We start from the raw sequence: 23,460 nt of genomic DNA on the forward strand, positions 1-23,460 counted from the left end.
GGATGAATGGATAAATGAAATGTGGTATACACACACATACAAGAGAATATTATTTAGCTTTAAAAAGGAAGGAAATTCTGACACATGCTATACCATGGATGATACTTAAAGACATTATGCTTGGTGAAATAATCTAGTCATGAAGGGACAAATACTATATGATTCTACTTGAATGAGGTACTTAAGAGTAGTAGAATTCATAGACACGAAGTCGAATGGTGGGTGCCAAGGGCTGGGGCAACAGAGAGTTACTGTTTAATGAGGAGAGAGTTTTAGTTTAGGAAGATGAGAAGAATTCAGTCGCTGGATGGTGGTGATGGTAGCATAACAATGTGAATGCAGTTAACGCCATTGACCGGTACCTTTAAAAAGGTTAAGATGATAAATTGTATGTAATGTATATTTTTGTTGTTGATAATGTATGTTTTGTTGTTGTTGCTTAGTTGTTAAGTCATGTCTGACTCTTTTGTGACCCCATAGACTGAGGCCCACCAGGTTCCTCTGTCCATGGGATTCTCCAGGCAGGAATACTGGAGTGGGGTTGCCATTCCTTCTCCAGGGGATCTTCCAGATCCAGGGATGGAAGCTTCATCTCCTGCACTGGGAGATGCAGATTCTCTACCACCCAGCTGCCAGGGCAGCCCAGTATATTTTTTGACTCCATTAAAAAAAAAGTTAATATACTAACCTCCACTCCTCAAACCAAAAAACCACCACCAAAGCCCATTGTATTATCTCATGATTCTGTGGGCTCACTGGGCCTGCCTGAGAGGTACTTTTTCTCCATGTGATGTCTACTGGGTCTGCAGTCATATGGGGCTTGGATGGAGCTCAGTCTCATGTCTGGCAGTCTGGGGGAGATACCAGGCACTGCTCTAAGTATTTGCACATAGGAACTCATTTAATCCTCATAACAAAACCTGAGACAAATAATACTAACACCTCCATGTCACAGATGAAGAAACTGAGACCCAGAGAGGTGTAGGAACTTGTTCAAAGTCACACAACTCTAGGTCATTATGGTTGTGGCTGATATCCTCCTTGTCTGAACTCAGAGTGATCCCTTGAAGGTTTTCTGTTGTGTTTTTTTTAAAAACAGTTATTTCTTTATTTTTGGCTGTGCTGGGTCTTCATTGCTTTTCTCTAGTTGCAGCGAGTGGGACTACTTTCTAGTTGTAGGGCACAGGCTCTAGGATGCACGGGCTTTGGTAGTTGTGGCGCATGGGCTCAGAAGCTGCATCTTGCACAGCGAGGGCTTGTTAGTGTGGCACAGGGGTTCAGTTGCCCTGGAGCACGTGGGATCCTCCCAGACAAGGGATCAAGCTGGTGCTTGCATGGCAAGGTGGACTGTCAACCACTGGACCATCAGGGAAGCCTGGTTTTCTCTGTTGTAATGCCACATGTGGGGTGTGGATTCATTGATGAGTTGGGGCACCTGTGTATTTGTGCCCTAGCCTCTCCAAGGGTACCATGCAGCCAACCACCCAGGACTTATCACTTCCTCCTCACTGCTCAGTCCTGTTACCTTGAACCTTGATTGATGATTCTTTTTTGTGCCTCAGGGAATTCTGTCCCCTACTCTTCCAATTGTGATTAAAAGTATTTATCATGGGACTTCCCTGGCAGTCCAGTGGTGAAGACTCTGTGCGTCCAACACAGGGGGTGCACGTTCAATCCCTGGTCCAGGAACTAAGATCCCACAGGCCACACGGTACAGCCAAAAATTGAAAAAAAAAAAAAGTATTTATCATAATCTCTCCAACCAATTCTGGACTAGACAGCCAAGTAAGTACTTCTATTGTTGGCCTCATTGTACAAAACTCCCATAGAAAGGAACACATAAGGATGCAGCTACCTTCACCAATCTTGGAATTAGGACATTTAAAGGAGAAATTTTTACGAGATTATCCAGTTACACAAGGAAGGGAGTTCCTGGCACCTTTAATCTAGTTCAGATACACCCAGAGCGTGGACAGAACCTGCAAAGAATATCCCCAAACTCTGATTGGTCCTCTTTGAGGAGTCTTGGAAAAGGCAAGAGATGCCAGGAGATGGGTAGATTTTAAACCAGTTTTTAAAAACTGGGACAAGAGGTAGATTCCAATACCAGCTTACCTGAAACTTGGCAAAACCTTTTGAGAAGATTATTAAATACACAATCTGTAAGACTTCAGCAAAGAAATGGTCTCATTTCTTTAATAGCGTGGTCACCAGACTGGAGGATCTGTGAAATAATACATTCTGAATTGAAGCATGGACTTTAACGAGGACTCTCATTAAAAATGATCTTGCAGGCAATGAGCTGGTTGGATGGTGTTATGGACTGAATGTCTGTGTCCCTCTGCCAAATCCATAGGTTGAAGCTGTAACCACCAATGTGATGGTAGCTCATCGGCTGGCTGTATGAGCTACACCCTCTTTCTCTTCCTCTTCACTGCACAGTGAGAAGGTGGCTATCAGCAAGCCAGAAGGAGGAGCCTCAACAGAATCTGACTCTGATGGCACTCTAATCTTGGACTTCCAGTCTACAGAAGCTGTGAGAAAATAAAATTTCCATTGTTTCAGCCACTCAGACCATGGTGTTTTGTTATGGCAGCCTAGGTTGACTAAGGACAGGAAGCCTGGTGTGCTGCAATCCATGGAGTCAAAAAGAGTCAGACAAGACTTAACGACTGAACAACAGATTGACTAATATAGATGGGTTTGTAGCTGATTCAGCAGAAGTTCTTGAAATGAACTAGCATGCTTCTTGGTACATAGTTGGTGCTTAATACGTAGTCAACGAAGACGATGTAGATGTTTTTCTGGAATGCCTTTGCTTTCTCCATGATCCAATTAATGTTGGCAATTTGATCTCTGGTTCTTCTGCCTCTTCAAAACCCAGCTTGCACAGCTGGAAGTTCTCAGTTCACATACTGCTGAAGCCTAGCTTAAAATAGTTTGATATTACTCAGCCATTAAAAATAATGAAATAATGCCATTTGCAGCAGCATGAATGAACCTAGAAATTATCATACTAAGTCAGACAGAGGAAAACAAATATCATGATATTATTCAGATGTGGAATCTAATTTTAAAAATGATATAAATGAACTTATTTACAAAACTAAAGCAGACTCACGGTTTTTGAAAACAAACTTATGGTTACAAAAGGGGAAAAATGGGGCAGGGAGTGGGGAGGAATAATTAGGAAACTGGGATTAACATACACACTATTATGTATAAAATAAATAACCAACAAAGACCTACTATATAGCACAGGAAGCTCAATATTCTGTAATAGCCTGTATGGGAAAAGTATCTGAAAAAGAATGAATATATGTATATGTATAGGGCTTCCCTGGTGACTCTGTGGTAAAGAATCCCCCTGCAATGCAGGAGACGCAAGAGACCCAAGTTTGGTCCTTGGGTTGGGAAGATCCCCTGGAGAAGGAAATGGCAACCCACTCCAGTATTTGTGCCTGCAGAATCCCGTGGACAGAGGAGCCTGGCAGGCTACAGTCCACGGGGTTGCAAGAGTTGGACATGACTGAAGCAACTTAGCATGCATGCATGCATGCATAGCTGAATCTGTACAGGTGTACAGAGGTACTATACTATACCTGAAATTAACTCAACATTATGATTCAACTATGCTCCAATAAATAAAAATTAAAAAACTAAAACAAACTGTAGCCCTCAATTTACTATGTCTATTCTTTTTCTCCCTTCACTGGATGATAAGCTCTCTGAAGGCAGGGTTTTGGTCACTGTTACATCCCCAGCACCGAGAGGAGCGGCTGGTTGACAAGATTCCTTCGCTGTCTTTGCTGCCTCTTCCTGTTCTGCCCCTTCTGGCTCAGAGTAGAACCACACTCTCGCTACTCCTCTGAAATGGCCGTTGGATTTGTTTTGGCCCTTGAAATGTGAATTAAAGGTGACACGTGCTGCCTCCAAAAGGGACGTTTCAGAGTCAATGTGTGGCTTGCCCCCTTCATCCTGTATGTTTGCCCACACCCCTTAGGACTGGGTGGAGCAGAGCCCCTGCAACCTGAGGTACACAGTAATGTTGGCAAGAAAGACACCTTGTTGTTTTGAGTCACTGAGATGATGGGGATGTTTGTTATTGCAAAATAACCTAACTGACCTTGACTGATACATCAGGCCTTCAATAAATATTTAATGAATAGTCAGTGAATCCTTTGGTTGTGTAGAGTGGAAGAACTCCACTCTAGGTATTGATATATATGTACTTATCATATAGTAATAATAATAATTGCTATTATTTTTATTAGTCTTTTTGAGTGCCAAAGTTTGCAAGGCACAGAACTAAGCATTTTACATGTCCATTTAATTCTTAGTAATTAAATATGAGATAAGTGCTTTTATTATTCATATTTGTCAGATGATGAAACTGAACCATGGAGAAGTTCAGACCAGATTCACCATCACCGCCTGACTTTTATTAGCCAATATTCTGGAACTCACACTGGGTGACCCCCAGCCCCTGCAGACCACGGTCAAAGGGTACCAACTGGCAGTGGGAATACCTGCAGTCATCATCTCCTTGTATCTCTTCAGCCTCTGGGTGTGGAGCAGGCAGGAATGTGTGCTCAGAAACAGGGAGAGACAGACAGCTTGCTAAACTGCCGAGCTGGGTGATAGGTCACTTGGATGACTCCATGTCTGGTTAATATCTCAGGATGCTGTAAGTGGTATGGCTGCCAATAAAATTCCCCAAAATATGCTCTGGGGGAAAAACAGCCAATCATCTAAAAAAAAAAAAAAATCCAACCTCCACCCTAGCCCTTTAATTTTTAAATTCTTTGTGTATTCTTTGGGAAAATTCAATCCATATGTTTCTCAGCCTTTATACACAGAAATGTTTCTGAGGGAGTATTTGACGTCCCCAATCTGCAGAACCTTCCCCCACTTGCCTCTCCCTGTCTTCTACATTACTGCCTCTCTCCCAACACTTTAGAAGAGGGAATTCAGGTTCCAGCAAAAGCTAACCATGGGGGAAACATTAAGGCTCTGTGCTGAGAAGCTGGAATGGCTCTGAGCCACTGAGATGCCTACGGGAGCATCCTCCAGGGTCCGTCACCTCCGAGCCTCACGCCGCATCAGACAGGCTGCCCTCACCCATTCTGTGTGTCCCACTCCATGAGTGTTGCCTTTGGAACAGCGGAGACACCTTGCGAGACCTCAGTGTTTCTGGACACACTCGGAGTCAGGACAGTACAAAGCCAGACAGCACAAAGACTTATGTAAAACCAGACGGGGATTCACATTTTGTTGGGAGCCTGGAGCCTTGGCCAGAAGAATCTCAAGATAGCTCTACCCACTCCTGATGGCGCGTTTTCATCGAGGGCCAGCTGGGGACAGGCGAGTGGAAAGAGGCGTGTATGCTTCGTAGCAGAGCTCAAGTGTTGGGCTGCGCAGCGGCTTCAAGCCAAGCTCCACACGGTGGAAGTGATAATAATTATTAATGCCTGACATTTGTGTAACAGTTCATAGTTTTAAAAAGGCTGTCAGCAGCTTGATATAGCCAGTATGTTGGAGCCAAAATGTTTAGATTCCCATTCTTTGTCCTAGCTGTGCAACCCTGGGCAAATCACCCAACCTCTCTGAGCCTCCATTTACTCACTTGTGAAATGGGGGAAATCTTGACTCCTGTCTCATAGGCTAGTTGTGAATCTTGTGATAAAAGGCCAGCAAAGTCACTTTCAAGCTGCAAAGTGCTAACAGCTGAAGGTGGTTGCTGTGGTGCTGATACCACCATATCTCACTTGCTGAAGTTTGTATTTTTTTTCACTTAAAAAAAATTGCAACTTGTAATTTATAACATTGTAACACAGCATCTTCAATTTCCCACATATATATATACACACACACATATATATGTATATATATTTTAACATATATATATATATATTTTTTTTTTTTTTTTACAAAGGAAAACACAAGTCACCCTCTGGCTTACCTTCCTGTTGTGAGTGCTCCCAATGGCCAACAGTGCGTGGGGGGTCCCAGGATTCGGGGTGCTGGGGGGTCTGCTGGTGCCCACTGCTAGCACAGGCTGTGGATCCCCCTCAGGGGAGAGCTCATCCTGAGGGAGGGGAGGGTAGAGGCAGGGCTTGGGGTGGCTGTCTGCAGGGGAGGGGGGCTTTGAGTACTTCTGGGGAGTCCCAGGAGGAAGGTCAACAGACACAAGAGATGCTGTGATTTCCCCACGCGCTCACTCAGCCTGGGAGGAGAGGCCTGCACACAGCTGAGGCCCCTGTGGCGAGGTCCCTCTTGGAGAAGCCTCGGCCGCCACCCACAGGTGCCCAGGGGACCCTTCTTGGGCTTTGGGGAGTGCTAGACAGAGGATGCCTTCACAAAGGCTGGGAGAGAGGCACCCTTGGGGTGGGACAGGCACCTCAGTGCTGTCTTGGTAGGCCTGGAGACAGACCCAGGGACTCCCAGCATTAAGGTTCCTTGAAGCAGGCATCTTGTGAGAGCAGCTGGAGGCAGAGAGGTTTGTCCTGTGACCCTGACACTACTTGGTGCAAGGCTCCTGTGCCTGGAAAGCGGGACTCACCAGGATAAAGCCTGAGCTCCTTAGCATGGTGCCCGAGGCTTGATTGGCCCCTGCCTTTCCCTCCCTCAAACCATCCTTATCTCACCACTTACAGTCCCTGGCCTCTGGTTTGCGCCTCTGCCTGAACTTTCTCCTTTCTGCCTGGCTATCACTTACACCAATTCACTTGTTTTCGCTGGGCCCAGCAGAGTGCTTGGTAAATGGCCAAGAACATGTATGAAAAAATGAATGAGTGGAAAGAGTGGGGGACTCACCTGGGATTCCCCCAGTATTCAAACCATGACCCGTCTGGAGACCCAAGTCTCCAGCATCAGCTGCGTGTGGTACTCAGGCCCTTCTGGGTTTCTGCAATTGCTGCTGGAGGGATGGTGGCCACAGACACATGGCCCCATGACGCCTGTGTCCAGCCAGCACTCACCTTGCCTGGGGCAGGCAGGCAGAAGGCAACCGGTACCCTCTCTCAGCCAGGGCCCCTCTGCCGGTCACAGAGATCTCAGCTCTGCCACTGGGCTGCACCTCGCTGGTCACTCCTGGTTCTGTTTCCTCACAGGCTCAGGAGGAATGAAAATCTGACAAAACCCCAAAAGCATCACCAGCCGGTGTGATGCCAGCCTCCTGTGGAGAGGCCTCCAGGTGAGATGTGTTTTGCTGCACATTCAAATCACCTGAGGGAGCTTCGAAAACTGCAATGCCTGACTTCATCTCATAGCAGAGTTGTTGGAGGTGGGACAGGAGTGTGGGTGAACCAAGAGAGCATCATGCTTAGTGAAATTAGTCAAAGAAAAAGAGAAAGACAAATACTCTATGATAATATCAGTTGTACGTGGAATTTAAAAAAATAAAACATATGTGTATACAAAACAGAAAGACTCACAGACATAGGAAACAAAACCTGTGGTTACCAAAAAGGAGAAGGAGGTGTAGAGGGATGTGATTAACAGGTACAAGCGATTATACTTAAAATAGATAAGCAACAAGGATATAAGGCATAGCACAGGGAATTAATTATACTCATTATATTATAATAATCTATAATGGAATCTAATCTGCAAAAATACTGAATCACTATGCTGTATACTGAAACTATCACAATGTTGTAAATCAGCTCTATGTCAATAAAGAACAAACAAACAAATAATGCCCCAGGAGACTCTCAGGTGTGGCCAAGTTTGAAAGAAAGGCTAGGGAACTTTAAAAAAAAAATCCCTATGTCCCGGACTGCCCCAGAACAATGCAATTAGACTCTGTTTGGGGGGCCTGGGAGTTCTATGACTTGGTTGGGTGTGTTTGTTTTTGTTTTAAATGTCTTAAATTTTTCAAGAATAAGAATTTTTATTTATTTATTGTGGCTGTGCTACGGGGCATGTGGGATTCTCGTTTCCCAAGCAGGGACCGAACCTATGCCCCTGCAGTGGAAGTGTGTTAGTTGCTCAGTCGTGTCCAACTCTTTGCAACCCTGTGGGCTGTAGCCCACCAGGCTCCTCTGTCCATGGGATTTTCCAGGCAAGAATACTGGAGTGGGTTGCCATTTCCTCCTCCAGAGGCTCTTCCTGACCCAGGGATCAAAACTGGGCCTCCTGCTTTGGCAGGAGGATTCTTTACCGTCTGAGGCACCAGGGAAGCACGGTGGAAGTGGGAAGTCTTAACCACTGGACTGCCAGGGAAGTCCCTGGCCTGGTTGGGTTTGATAGGTCTCCAGGTGGTAGTAATGTGCAGGGGGCTGAGAAACTTGATGAAGCCCAAAGCCCTCATTTAGCTCATCAGAATCAGAAAGGGCAAGGTACTTGCCTGATGACATGTAATAAATGGTGGGGATGGGACTAGGCTATGAACCCTGTTCCAGGGTCTGAATCCTAATCCAGTGCCCTTCCTATCACACAGGGCAGCCAGCACTCAGGGAGGGAACTCCCTCTGGCATTCATTTATAGGCACTGGGTTGGCACAGCTGGTCAAGATGTTGCAAGATCACCCTTGACTTTGATCAGAGAGCTTGTGCGGGGCCACCACTCCTCTCCCTGGACTTTGTCAGACCCGAGGGCAAAACGCTTTGGAGAGAGCACCCAACTCAGTGGAAACAGATTTTGTGATGCTCAGAATGACACAGATAGTGGTGACAAAACAGAAACAAGTGTGGGGTAAAAATCTAGAAGAAAGAACCCTACCTAGAGGGATTATTATCAGGGTTGCTCTCACCTTGCACTCTCCTGGAAACCGCCTGGCATTTCTATGCCTTTTGCCCTGATTCACAGACTCTTTCTGTCCTTCCCATCAAGTGGTTCTGTGGGAGCATCATGGATTTGGAGACAGCCTGCCCTGGTTTTCCCTCCAGCTGTACCAACAATAGAAGTTGGAGACCAATATTATTTTTTAAAATTTATTTTTAATTGAAGGATAATTGCTTTACAATATTGTGTTCATTTCTGCCAAACATCAACATGAATCAGTCATAGGTATATATATCCCCCTCCCTTTTGAATCTCCTTCCTACCCTATCCCACCCCTCTAGGCTGTCACGGAGCACCACATTTGAGTTCCCTGAGTCATCCAGCAAATTCCCATTGGCTATCTGTTTTACACGTGGTAGTGTATGTGGGAAACCAATATTATTGGGTGCCTCCCATGAGCAGGCACTGTACTTTCATGTTCTTTGGCCTCTCTTAATACTTAGAAGAATTAATCCTGTATGAATCACTAATGTCCATTTTACAGACAAGAAAACTAAGGCTTGGGGAGGTTAATAGCTTGCTCCAGATCACCTGGGTAGTGATGGCGCTAGGATTTAAAGTCAGTCTGCAGAGTCCGTGCTTTCTCTCCTGGAGCACCTGCCTCCCAGCGCGGGCCTCACCTATTTCAGTTCGGCCAAATCTGAGCTCTTCTTCATCTGTCAAAATCCTCCTCAGCTTCTGGGACGCAGGGACTCTCTTCCTGCCTTTGTAGCCCTTATCAGAGCCTGGATTGAGCCTGGTCTGTCTGTAGCCTCCATGGTGCCATCTCTCATATTCCTCTTGACCCCAGGGTACCCCGCCCATGGGAGGAGCCCAGAAAAGAGCAGCGGTCTCTATGGGTGGCAGAGCCCCGGAATTCTCCAGCCCTGTGAGGAGACATACCCCATGTGAGGGCAGCAGAGACCTTGCTGCACTCTGTCCCATCCAAGACCTCACTTGCCAGTGTCTCATCTTCAATTCAGAAGGCTCCTCTCCTTCCTAAGAGGCTTCTTTCTGATCCAAATTCGTAACGAGGGGAAGGTAGACATGGGCCATGATCAGCTTGTCATGAACTTACTTGGAATGGGACAGTGGACTGGCACTTTAACTTTATACGACATTTTTATTATTAACACAACATTACAGTAACATTGAAAGAATTTAAAGAGACAACAGTCCAAGGCACAATCCTACCTACTCTTACACAGTTCGTCTATGCATCTTTTTAACCTTCAGCCAGAGAAATACACACTTTGTTTTTTTACTTAGTTCTAATCAGAGTTTACAATTTTGTGTTCTGCTTATTTTGCTTAGAAGTAGCCTACAGACATCTTTCCATACTCTCATCTTCATGCTGATCCATTCTAACATCTGTAGAGTCTTCTATCACATTTTTGAGGCATGGTTAAGTTGTCCCCCCGTAGTTAAAGATTAATGTTCATTTTTATAAATAATCGTATGATGGACATCTTTGTCCACACATTTCTCTCGGAAGGGCAGAGAGGCCAGCACTGTTGTGTGGCAGCAAGATGTGAAGGGGTGGGTGGAATGGGGGGCAGAAACTGGAGGAAGGTCAACTTTTGCCTCAGTTTTGTCTGCACCAGCCCAGCTCACAAAGCTGGCTTCCCAGTCATCATCACATAGGCAGTTAGGTCACAGTGGTAGTGGTTTAGTCACTAAATTGTGTCTGACTCTTTGTGGCCACATAGACTATAGCCCACCAGGCTCCTCTCTCCATGGGATTTCCCAGGCAAGAATACTGGAGTGGGTTGCCATTTCCTTCTCCATGAGATCTTCCCAACCCGGGGATCAAACCCTAGTCTCCAGCACTGCAGGTGAATTCTTTACCAAGTGAGCCATCAGGGAAGCCATCTTCCCTAGGTCACAGGCATCTCGAGATTTCTGCACTGTCTCTGGCTCTGAAAACTCGGCCCTCTTCCTTGCCTATGTTTGTAAAAAGGTTGGGGAGCTAGACACCACATGCTGCAATGAAAGATCCTGCAGGCTGCAACTAAGACCTGGCACAGACAAATAAATTTAAAAAATAATATTTTAAAAAAATCTTTCTTAAAAAAAAAAAAGTAGGCAAAGGGCTAAGTGTACTTGGGGTTTTCCTCTAAACACCCGAGAGAAATTTCTTACTCCTCCCAACTGTAGTAGTCATTTTATTATTATTTTATCTATTTCTTTTGGCTGCACTGAATGGCTTGTGGGATCTTAGTTGTCTAATGAAGACCTGAACCTGGGTCCCCATCAGTAAAGGCCTGAATCCTAACCACTGGACCATCAGGGAATTCCCATATTTGTCATTTTTAAAGTTGAGGTTGTACCTCTAACTGTGCGAGAAGCTGTAGGAAGGAGGGGTCTGGACTGTACTTTGGTCTGAAGAAGTGATGAGGTCCCCATCACAGTGGCTGGATGCAGTGGGGGCTAAGTTCAGCTCCAAAGGGTGGGTGAGACCCCATTTGGTGATATAAAGGGGGAAAGTTAACTTGCTCAAGGAGATGGTGGAAACTCAGGCAGGAAGATGGGCATGAGAAGGGAATGTGTGGAGTGAGTGAGGGGCCAGTGAGGAGACAGAACTCACTCGGTTGGGTTTGTATTAGGGAAAGGTAAGAAATGAGGCTGGAGACAGGGCCCCTGGACTAGCTGTTAGCCTGGGGAGTGATCCTTCTCCAGGTCTGAGTTTCTCTGGCTCAGAGTAGAGAACAGTAATGAGGGTGAGAGCGTTGATTACATGTGGCAATTTCTTATAATCAGGAGAGGGGAAAATATAACCTAACACTTGATTAGGCAAACAGCTGAGATTCAAGTTGCTATGTCCAGAGCCTGAGGGAGAACAGGCTGCCTAGTGCCTGTCTCAACTCACACAACACTCTCAGATGAGCACAGTCCTGCAGAGAGTCAGGAAAGAAGCTGTAGTGTCTTGTCTCAGCCAAGGCAGACTCTTGGGGGCAGGTGATGCTCAGGCCACATGATGTTCCAAGCACCACCACAATGGATGCTTTGACAATGGGAGAAGGTCTTTCTCTGCAAAGTCCCCTCTAGTCCTCACTTCTGCGGTTCCTCCAGAGACTCCAGAACCTACTAGGCAAACATGGGAAGATCAGCTTCTGGAACGGCCAGGATTTGCTCCATAAGCCTCTGCCACCTTGGTTCCAGGTCTCCATCACCCTTACCTTTTCTCTAGGATTAGCAATGGGGAGAGGTGGCTGGCCCCTTCTCTGGGTCCCAGCCTCTTGGGCTGTTTGCTTATTTTGGTTTTGGAACTCTGGTGTTAAGTAAAAACATCAGGGATTCCTGGCAAGGACTCAGACAAAATGAAAATTAGAAAAACAGACAAGTTTCCAAGTCTTCCCAAGAAAATAGCCCAAGCTGTGGATGGCCCCCAGAGAACACTCTTTGGCAACAGACAGCCCCAAACCACCTGTTTTAGCTTGGGAGGCTTTCTCTGCTTGAGGTTCATGTTAGAAATTCTGACCCACGTGTCCAGCTGAAACTGACTGTTGGAGGTTTCCATCTTAATGGAAACATCTCAGACTCAATAGGTCAAAGTCAAACTCGCCCTAGACCCCTGGTGTTCAATCTCTCTCTCTCTCTCTCAGTGACTGGTAGCACCGTACTCTCAGAGGCTAGAATCAGACACACGGGTTATACCCTTTTCTCTTCTATTATCCAGACACCAAATAACCCCCAACTCCCTGTCCTCCTCCTTACTTCTCCTGCTGCTCCCTCGGTTCAAGGCTCTCTTTCTGATCTGCCACAACGGACTCTTCAATGATCTTCCTACCTCTATCCTGTCCATTCTCAAAACAAGGGGAATTCATCCAAAACTCAAAGTCAATCTTGTGCCCCACCCCACTCCCTTGGAATGCACAATGGAGAAAATAATTGAAAACCAAATCATCGCAGGGCAGCATCTTTCTAAGGGTGAGGGAGGCAGGGGCATCGGTTCTATCAGTGGGGAAGTAAATCTCTGTCCACCTCCCTTTCTCTTGCAGGAAGGGGTGGGGAGAACAGCTGAGAGCTGCAGAAAAAGCCTTAGTGGTCACTGACGACTCCTACTGTGAGAAAAGTAGGTAGAAGCTACAAGGTGTGTTGCGTTAAGTCAGAAAAAGTAATATAAACACATTACCTTAAAAAGAAATATTTTTCTGTCTGCTACCCCGGAGATGACACTCTTGCCACCTCATCCCCCCATTCCTCATTCCCCCCGGTGCTCGCATGCATCTCAAGCCCCCCGCGCTGTGATCTCTGATATCACTCACACGAATGAGGATTCCACGGACGCAGTTGTTTCCAGGTATCGAGGCTGGAAAAAAATTAGGATGGGTCTGGAACATCTTGTTGTTGCCAGAAATCAAGAATGCTTTCAAGAATGTCAAGGGCAGTGCTGCAAGGACAAAGGAGCCAAACAAACGGGTTTTGGGGCCAAGATTTGATCATCAGGGCATTAATTAAAACAAGTCAAGCCAGAGAAAGAATGTGTTCAAGATAATTCTCAAAACTCTCTAAGCATATAGAGGAGTGGTTTGAGAACAAAAGGGCAGTGACTGTAATGGCATATGTTGCTTTGGATTGACTTTAGTAAGTGGGGCATTTCATGTAAACAGGTCTTTTCTTTCTTCTGTTAATTATATATGTTTACCGAGGATAGATATATTTTTGTTTCTATCTGTGAAAGCAGGAAAGAATAAATGCAGGGAACACTGAGTTAGCCAACTTGTATAAGAAAAAGTAGGCGATGTCTAGGCTGCAGGTTCTCCACCTTGGGGTGACACAGGAAACTGAATAAAGGTGGTTACCCCATGTTCCACAGCATCCTAGAGAGGAGCTGAAACTGCAGACCCAGTGCCTGCTCCCCTAGGGAATGAAACTTGGAGATGGTTTCTATAAATTATAACCCAACACCAGCAAGAAGATGGGTATTTTTAATAATGCTAACAGATCAGGCCAATTCATCAAGATGACAGGACAATGGGTTAGGTCAATGATGGCCAAGCAAGATGAGAATTCATCTCATTTGAGGGGGAAAATTCAGTGTCGTCAAACAGAAAACCTTCCCCAAAGGTGTGAACTTAAAAAGTCTTATTGAAGAAACAAAGAACAGTTATGAAAAGGAAGCTTCCTGACCTGATTTCGTCTCCTTTGCAACCCCTAGTCTGACATCCTGACTTAGAATGAATTGTTCAACCACCCAGATTTTGCAACTCCAGCAGTTTGAGGTGGTGCTTTTTCTTTTTCTTGTGGTCTGGTAAAATTGTTAAAATCCTTAGAAAGCTAAAAATAGTACTTGGTAAAAATCACTGAAATCCTAGGAAAGTGTCAAAACTGGCACCCCAGGAAGGTGCAGAATTCAGGAGAAGAAACAAGTGAAATCCACAAATATTAGTGCTTTTATAACAGGTTTTGATGTAAGGGTATTAAACAGCTTTGGAATTGTAATATTTTGTGTATTTAATACAGTGAGAGCTTTAAAGAGGATTTGCTATGTTAAATTTGTGAATTTAATTAAATGTTTGGAGGTATTACTTTAAGTTTGCAATCAGTGTTAAATGTTTGTGAAAATCCAATGTGCTAAATTAACGAATTTTTATTTATTTATTTTACTTTTGGCTGCCCTGGGTCTTCACTGCTGTGCGGACTTCCTCTAGTTTAGGCAAGTGGGGGCCACTCTCTAGTGGCAGTGCTTGGGCTTCTCATTGCGGTGGCTTCCCTTGTTGCAGAGCATGGGCTCTAGGGCACACGGGCTTCAGTAGTTGTGGTGCATGGACTTAGTTGCCCTGAGGGACATGGAATCCTCCCAGATGAGGAATAGAACCTATGTCCCCTGCATTGGCAGGTGGATTCCTAACCACTGGACCTCCAAGGAAGTCCTAAATTAATGAATTTTTAAAAAAAGAATTTAATTTCATAACAGTTTCAGGTCCACAGCAAAACTGTGGGAAGTAGAGACTTCCCATTTACCCCTTGTACCCCAAATAGATGCAGTCTCCCACACAGTCCACACACCCCACCACAGCAGTAGGTAGGGGTACTGTAATCAGTGAACCAGCACTGACACAGCATCATCACCCAAAGCCCAGTGTTTACATTAGGGTTCACTCTTGGTGGATTGTACTGTATGGGTTTGGACGAATGTATAAGGCTCTGTATCACCATTGTGTCACCACACAGAGTAGCTTTGCTGCCCTAAAAAAACCTCTGTGCTCTGTCTATTCATCTCTTCCCCTGTGCCGGCCCTTGGCAATCCATGACCCTTTCAATACCTCTATAATTTTGCCTTTTCCTGAATGTCATATAGTTGAAATCATACAGTATGCAGCCTTTACAGCTGGGCTTCTTTCAGTTAGTAACATGCATTTAAGCTTTGTAGCCCAGTTGGTAAAGAATCTGCCTACAATGCAGGAGACCCGGGTTCGATTCCTGAGTTGGGAAGATCTCCTGGAGAAGGAAATGGCAACCCACTCCAGCATTCTTGCCTGGAGAATCCCATGGACAGAGAAGCCTGGCAGGCTACTGTCCATGGGGTCATAAGAGTCGGACACAACTTAAAGACTAAACCACCACCATGTCTTTTCAAACCTTGATAACTCATTATTTTTCTTTTAGTGCTGAATAATATTCCATCATCTGGATGTACCACAACTTGTTTATCCATTTATCTACAAAGGACATCCTGGCTGCCTCCAAGTTTTGGCAATTATGAATAAAACTGCTATAAATTTTCATGTGCAGGTTTTTGTTTAGACCAAAGCTTCAACTCATCTGGGTAAATACCAAGGAGTACAGTTGCTGGATCATGTGGTAAAACTATATTTAGTTTTGTAAGAAAGTGTCAAGCTGTTTTCTGAAGTGGCTGAACCATTTCACACTTCCACCAGCAAAGAATGAGAGTTCCCATTGCTCCACACCCTTCAAGCATTCAGGGCTGTCATCGTGCTGGATTTTGGCCATCCAGATTGATGTGTAGTGGTATCTTTTTGCTTGCAAAGAATTTTTAATTTATTACCTGTGTTAGTAGTGTGTGAATATTCAAAGGAATTCTGATAGTTTGAGGAAAGATGACGGTTACACTTTCATAAGATTAATCAATGGGCATTAAATCAGGTGTAAAGAGTAGTCAGTGTTCCTCTCAGAAGCCCTTTGGAGTTGAAATAGTCACTGATAGACTGAATATGTACCGAATGTTGCAGGCCTGGGTGAGAGGTGGCAAAAAAACCAAATTGCTCTCTGTGATAGGATTTGATGGGGGAGTGGGTGGTGTGGTGTTAAGTAAGGGCAGACGGAGTCAGTCAAGGTTGGAGACAGAGGGACAAAGAATTATGGAAGGAGACCAAACCCAGGATGGTGGAAATGGCTAAGGAAAAATTTAAGAATGGACAATTTAATATTTATTTGGATGTAATTAGCATCTCTGTGATGTAGACCTTCTCCATTTCCACAAATTGGCTACATTATGTGAGTGAGCATTTTTTTTGGAACTCCAGGAAAAGTGACTAAGCTCAATGCCTGTGTCCATGGAGTAGGGAGAAGGAACAACGATCAGCAGGAAGGTGAGGGAGACTGAGTTACCTAATGTTGCCCCTCTACCTGAGGACTTTGTAGGGATTTTGTGGCAGCCAACAAGTTTGAGAGGGTAGAGTTTATACGGGACTTGTGATAAACTAGGGCGTTGGAGCTAGCCTTTATCAGCTGGCAAACTGATTTGTTAAAATTTCAGCAACTCTTGTGAGGTGGTTGTCAAACCACTGGTAGATTGAAATCTGCCATAGAGGGAAGTGTTTACACCACAGAAATTGGCGCAGACGTTACACATCAGTAACTTGTCCAACTCTTCCCCCAGCTGCTTGTTAAACATAACTCAGATGGCCGCTTCCGGTCTGGCTCCGGGCCTCTCTCCAGGCTCAGCTCACACACCGGAAGTGCCGAACGGACCACTATTCCTGTCCCCTGGATTTCTGCGAATGCTGCGCCCTTACCCTGGCTTGGCTTCATTTTTCAAGATTCAAGTCCAGCGTCACTTCCTGGGGAAAAGACTCCTCTCTGCAGCTGCTGAGTCACGGTGGGACCGCGTGGAGGGAGATGCTGTCTTTGAAATTAGAGGGGAAATTCTCCGGAGCCCCCTGGAGGGGGTGAGGTGAAGGGCAGCTGAGCGGGGCCTGCTGACGGTGCAGAGAATGATCGAGAAGCCGCCCTCCTGACCACGGAGGCCTGGAGCTTCCTTCTGCGTGGCAGGAGGGCGCTGGCCTGTGGTCCCTCTCAGCATGAAATGGTCGCCTGGCCTCTGGGAAGGCTCCCAGCTGTCGACGCCCAGGCCAGGCCTGGCCGCCTGCTCCCCCAACTGCTGCTCCCAGCCGGAGCCACTTTCCGACCCCAAAGACTTGTCAGCAGGACTGGAAATGGTGACTTGAAAGAAAATTTTAAACCGCGAGGAAACTGTTTTGGGCTGCAAAGAGAAGTGCTGCCCTCAGGGCTTTTAAAGGGGTCTCTAGTCCCCAAAGATGACCCATGTCTCGGGGTGTTCACAAGCCACTCCTGCCCCCAGCTCCATCAAATTCTGTTTTGGGGGAAAGGGTGGTAAAAGACCAACAGAAAAACGGGAAGATGCCTGCTGAGCCTGGCCTCAGAAACCTGCAGGAACAGGAAACCGGGCTGCTGGCCCCTGGATGAGGCTGGTTACCGAGGACAGCAGTGATGTGTGCAAAGGGCAGACAGGAGGGTCAGGCGGGCTGGCAGAGAATGTTCCCTGACACTCCAGTTTCTTACTCTCAAAAGGCAGTGCCCCATCACAAACAATCTTTACTTTAGAACCCTAAATTTCATTTAAAAATTCTTATTGACGATGATTATAAAATACACAAGCCAGTCTTCTGGTGGTGATGGGACTTTGTCCCCATGCCCAGCAGGAGACGGCTTAGAATGCACTGAAAGGCTGGAAACCAACCCGGGTAAGTCACTCCACACCCTGCTGGGCCAGAAGTCCTGCCCAGGGCCCTGTCCCGACCCTGCATTTTCTGGTTAGTACGTGTCCTTCACCGTCTTACCTCTCTGGTTTTATATTTCCCTGAGTGGCCAAGAATTATTTCCCTGGAAAGCCCAGCATCTGTTTTTCCTGCACCTCTGGTGCCTAAGCCAGCCTGCTGTTCTGACATCACTGCTCTCTCCTGGGAACTGCTCCCGGGGCGTTGACTTGGTAGCTTGCAGAAACCCTGTTGCTCAAAAGAACCCATCTCTGTGCCAGGGGAGACCTGGGAACATGAAATTCTTTAGCAGGTTTGTTTGAGGGCTGAAAGCAACTGAATGACTTTATAGGATCGCGTCAAGCTCTTGTTATTTTGGCCTGAGAAACTCAAGTATTGTATGTTTCCTTGTGTCTCCCTTCCTCTTCTCCTGTGACTCAAGTGGGCACTAAAATAGGTCTCCGTCTTGCGGTCTCCACTGAAACAAGCCAAGGGAACGAGGATGGAATTCCCTCTATTATTTGTGGACACAGTGTCCTTCTTGGTGCCTCTTGACATAGGTTTCAAACAGCTGCTGGGCACTTTCTGAGGGCCAGCTGTTATGCTAAGCCATGCAGGCACCAACTCGTGTCTTCAACTCCATGATCTTATGAGGAAGAGAAGTCTTTTTCTTTTTTTTTCAATTTATTTATTTGGTTGCACTAGGTCTTAGTTGTGGCATGTGGGATCTAGTTCCTTGACCGGGGATCAAACCTGGGCTGCCAGCATTGGGATTGAGGAGTCTTAGCCACTGGATAACCTGGGAAGTCCTAGAAGGGAAGTATTGGGTTGGCCAAAAAGTTCGTTTGGATTTTCCTATAAGATGTTATGGGAAATGCTATTACTTTTACTACAATGCTATACTGTTACTACTATACTATTATTATCACCATTTTTCAGGTGAGAAAAGTATGAGTCAGAAAGTTATGAGCCTGGCAGCATAGCTCACAAGTTGCAGAGCCAGGATTTAAACTCAAATCTTTCAGACTTGGGGATGCAACACTGCTTTCCAGCAACTCATTAGTTCAGTCTGATTCTAAAGTTCAAGTCTTTGGACAATAGACAAACCTTGCAGTATCAGTCTCCTTTGGAGAAAGTAAAAAAAAAAAAAAAAAAAAAGCCATCCCAAGGCTATTTCTATCAACACATTAGCAAAAGGTGAAACTAAGTACATGTTTACCAGCTACTGACAGATGCTGAACTTCTGCCTTGTTTCCTCTCTACAACCTGTGTTTTCCTGTCTCTACTCACCTGGGAAGTATTATGTTGAGCCATCTGAAATCAATGTTATTATAAGTAAAACAGTAAAATATCAGCAATTTCATGTGATTTAACCCAGTCATAGACATTGCAACTTGAAAAGCCTTTATTATCTTTACTACTCCATCTCTCTCTATCCTCAGTCAACAATATTTCTTGTCCAAATTTTACTCTCACTTCAAGTTTCAGCTTAAATAATGCTATCTCCCCCAGGAAGTCTTTGCTGAATTCCCATCTGGAAATCATCTTTCCTAAACTCGCATAGCACCTTTATTTGCATCTCTTGTCACCGTTTTCCAGGCATCATGGTTATTTGCCTGTGTGTGTACATGTCTTTTTTTTTCTGGTGTGGAGCCATGTCTAATTTATCCCTACCTAACTGGCACCCCTGGAGAAGAGAAAGGCTACCCACTCCAGTATTCTGACCTGGAGAATTCCATTGACTGTATAGTCCATGGGGTCGCAGAGTTGTGGACACTGCTGAGCGACTTTCACTTTCACTTTCAACTGGCTTCTGGCATAGTATCTAGCACCCTATGCTATTGCTAAGTCACTTCAGTCGTGTCTGACTCTGTGCAACCCCATCCCTGGGATTCTCCAGGCAAGAACACTGGAGTGGGCTGCCATTTCCTTCTCCAATGCATAAAAGTGAAAAGTGAAAGTGATAGTCACTCAGTCATGTCTGACTCTTCGCGACCCCATGGACTGCAGTCTACCAGGCTCCTCTGTCCATGGGATTTTCCAGGCAAGAGTACTGGAGTGGGGTGCCGTTGCCTTCTCCACTAGTACCCTATAGGTGCCTGCTAAGAGTTGGTGAACCTCCACTATGTGACTTCCTTCTTCTTGGAGGGACGTGCCTATACCAGGGCTTCATCCTATAGCTTATAGAAGAATCTGAGATGGGGGCAGTACTCCTCCCGGCCCCACCCTCCCACTCCTAACCTTCACAACCTCCCCACTCTTCATTCTTCACAACGTCCCCGCTCCCCTCTGCACTCTCCTGGGAAGGGCCTGGTGAAGATGCACCTTTGGCCCTGCTGTTAATTCATAACCTTGGGTGCTTCCCTGAATGTTATCAGAAACAGACCCCCAGTACTGAGAGGGCAGGGAAATACTAGGAAAGAGGCGAGCCATTGCAGATTAAATTGGTAGGTGGCAGATTTGATAAATGAGGGGACTGACATATAAGACTTGCCTTGGGCAGCTGCAAGAAGAGTAGATCTTTGCACACTCCCTGCCAGAATCTAAAAAAGTTGATACAGAGGGCTTAGCTGGGTTCAGTCACATATACTGTCCACATGGTCTCAACAACAGCTCACTATTTCAAGGCTGTGTCTTTGGGCAGCTCCTAGTGCAGGGACCAGGGGAGGGGTGAGGAGTCTTCGACTTCCACATCTTCCTGATGACCTCCTCCAATGCCTGCTTGAGTAGACAGGGGTCTAGAAGCATTCTCTGGATCAGACTTAATGCAAAGATCAAGTGAGGATGACTCTAAGCATGCCAGAGACAAGGCCCTCCTAATATTATTTTCCCAAACCTGGCTTTATTTCCCAAACCTGGCTTGATGGGCAAAGCCATGAGTCATGGTTTTGGTCACTGTGTTCAGTCTTAGGACATGATCTGAAGGCCACTGAGTCAGAAGACAAGTTGCTCTGCTCTTTCTTCTGCTGACGACCCTCTGGAAAGGACTGCCTGGCAGCCCAGGCCTGGTTAAAGTGGAAGGGATTAGTGAATGTGTATTTCCTCCCTAGAGGAGAAATCCGCACATACTGAGTTTGCTTTCTCTCCAGAGAAGGTGGATAGTAGTAGACTGCAGATCCTTGAGTAGCTCATCTTAAACTCAACAGAGCTTCAGTTTCCACTTTGCATCTCCTGGTTTCCCCTCCCTTCCTTTCTGAAAGCATGACTGGAAAGTGGAGGAGGCAGGATTTTTTTAATGACTGACAATCTCCATTTCTCTGTGGGCAATTGCCCAGGGCAGACTCAGGAACCAGGCCAGTGGAGCCAACGTGCTGAAGAAATAAGGCAGTGAGGACGAAGAATCCAGGCAGAGAGTCTGTCTCCTGGGTCTTCAACATCCCAGCCATATGGCCTTGGGCAGCAGCTCCCTCACCAGCCCCCCCACTATCATGTACCTCACTTTCACTACCAGAAAAAGGAGAAAGAATAAATGGTTCCTCTCTTTCAAACTTGTCTGGAGGATAAATTAGAATGCAGAGGATGCAGGTGGTATTTCTGAAGACAATTTGAGGGCATAACATCCACCCCTTAACAGATACAGAAATGCTTTGAAAAATCAGAGATCTGTATAAATGTAAGGGATTGATATTGTCCATCCGCTCCTTACCACATACATTGCACACCTGGGACCTGTCAGGCAATGTGAGCGGTGCTGGGGCACAAAGGTGAGAGGTCCTGATCCTCAAGGAGGTCAGAGAGCAGTGTGGGAGATGGACAGATGGACACACACAAATAACCAACACTAGACAAAGACACAGGGATAGGCAGATGTGAAAGAGACTGGATGTTGAGATCCGGTAAAGCAAAGACTCCTTGGAGAAGGCGGCCCCAGCAGAATGTTGAGGGATAGGAGTTTACTAGGGGAAATTGGTTAGTGTGGGAGGGAAGGGCCTTCCAAGCACAGGAAAGTACAAGAACAGGTGATGTTTGGAGGTCTCCAAACAGTGCATGTGGTTGGGGGGAAGGGTGTAGGGCCAGGGGCTCTGAGAGTGGGCAGGTCAGGTGTCAGGTCACGGAGGGCCTGGTAAGCCATGCAAGGAATTGCAGCGTGCTCTGGAAATAGAGGATGTCATTGAAGGCTTGAAGCAGGTGAGTGCCAGGACCAGGTGTGGGGTATAGGACAAGTGTGATGCAGCGTGCCCTGGAGGACTGCCACACTGCAGCCTCCAGGACAGAGAGCCTGCTGAGGAGCTGGTGTCATCAGCGTGGAAGCGGCCTGTGTGGTCAGAGCCAGAGAAATGTCAGAGGTATTAGGGTTGCTGAATGAAGATAAAGTGAGTGGATTTGGGGAAGATAGGAGGCAGGGAGGACCACTGAGTAAGGGCAGCGGTGCAGATCCAGTGCCACTTTCAGAACTGGGGATGCAGGAGGGAATCAGGTTGTGGTGGAAGATGATGAGTTCTGAGTATCTTGAGCTTCTTTCCTTTAAATGAGAAATAGCTTTTCCTTTCCTTACACCAATACTTTATTTCATTGCATTTTCCTTTGTTGCAATCAAAATTCAGGTCATATAGAAAAGTATATAAGTGAATAAAATTTCCTCTCGATTCTACCACTCGGAGATAGTCAACATATTGGCGAATATTCTTCCATTTTTTTCTGATTTTTTATTGTTATTATTTAGTCATTTAGTCCTGTCTGACTCTTTGCAACCCCATGGACTGTAGCCTGCCAGGTTCCTCTGTCCATGGGATTCTCCAGGCAAGAATACTGTAGTGGGTTGCCATTTCCGACTCTAGGAAATCTTTCCGACTCAGGGATTGAACCTGCGTCTCTTGTGTCTCCTGTATTGGCAGGTAGATTCTTTACCACTGTGATAAATGATTATTTTTTAAAATTTGAAATGGAGTATAATACTGTTTTTAAAACTTTTGATGCCCAGCTGTACCCTCCATCAATACAATCAGAGTCGCTATGGGTTGGGGAGTAGGCCTCAGTGCTTTTTAAGGCTTCCTGATGATTCTAATGAGTAGCTAGTATTGAGAACGAGAGCCCTTGAAGATGAGATGGTACAAGACAGCGGAGCACAGGTGGCTTCTTATTGATTCCATGCTGCTTCTAAAGGCTCCATAAAGAACCCCAAAGCTATGTGCTAACAGGAGTCTGTGGCCACAAGGTATCGTAGACTTCTCCCTCATGCAATCAGACCACTGAGGAAAAGCCTGTAATTTTAGATATTCTGCTCAAACCCAATGGATGCTTCGCCCTGGGGTGGAGCCACTTCAGTGGTCTGATTAATACATTAACACCTCAAGATGGGGCCTCTCAAGCTGGTCAGTGGCAGTGAGGATGTCGTCAATCACAGAGCAACGTTAACTTCAGAATCTAATAAGGAAAGGGATTCTGAACTCTTGGAACAGGCCTTCACCCTCTTAGAGAAAGAAAAGAAGGTGAAGAGGGGAAAAGAGAGCCTCCGGTTCACATTAGAGTTTCGAGTCCAAGAATTGTAAACATGAACACACTGCCAAATCTCACTCTAAATATATTCCAATGATCTCATGTTTTCATATGCAGTGGAATCAAAAGAGGCATTTTTATTCATCTTGGATGACAGCATCTTGAGCTTTTATGGGAGCGTCCTAGTGGGATTCGTTTAACCAAGAGGGGCCAGTCAATACTCCAGCCATTTCAAATCACCACAACCGGCGCGTTAAGTGCCCTGAATGACAATTCTTTATCTTCTTGCAGCTTG

General features: G+C 45.8%; 1 long non-coding RNA gene across 1 annotated transcript; it reads right to left on the bottom strand.

Moving 5' to 3' along the window:
* Positions 1–5,968: 5,968 nt before the first annotated feature.
* LOC110121587 (uncharacterized) lies at positions 5,969–10,692 on the bottom strand. The gene is made up of 3 exons (XR_011490144.1): positions 9,319–10,692; positions 8,756–8,891; positions 5,969–6,088 (listed from the first exon to the last, which is right to left on the bottom strand). It is a non-coding gene; the product is annotated as an uncharacterized lncRNA (long non-coding RNA).
* Positions 10,693–23,460: the final 12,768 nt, after the last annotated feature.

Source organism: Odocoileus virginianus, chromosome 11, assembly GCF_023699985.2.
Source record: "Odocoileus virginianus isolate 20LAN1187 ecotype Illinois chromosome 11, Ovbor_1.2, whole genome shotgun sequence".
Lineage (NCBI taxonomy): Eukaryota > Metazoa > Chordata > Mammalia > Artiodactyla > Cervidae > Odocoileus > Odocoileus virginianus.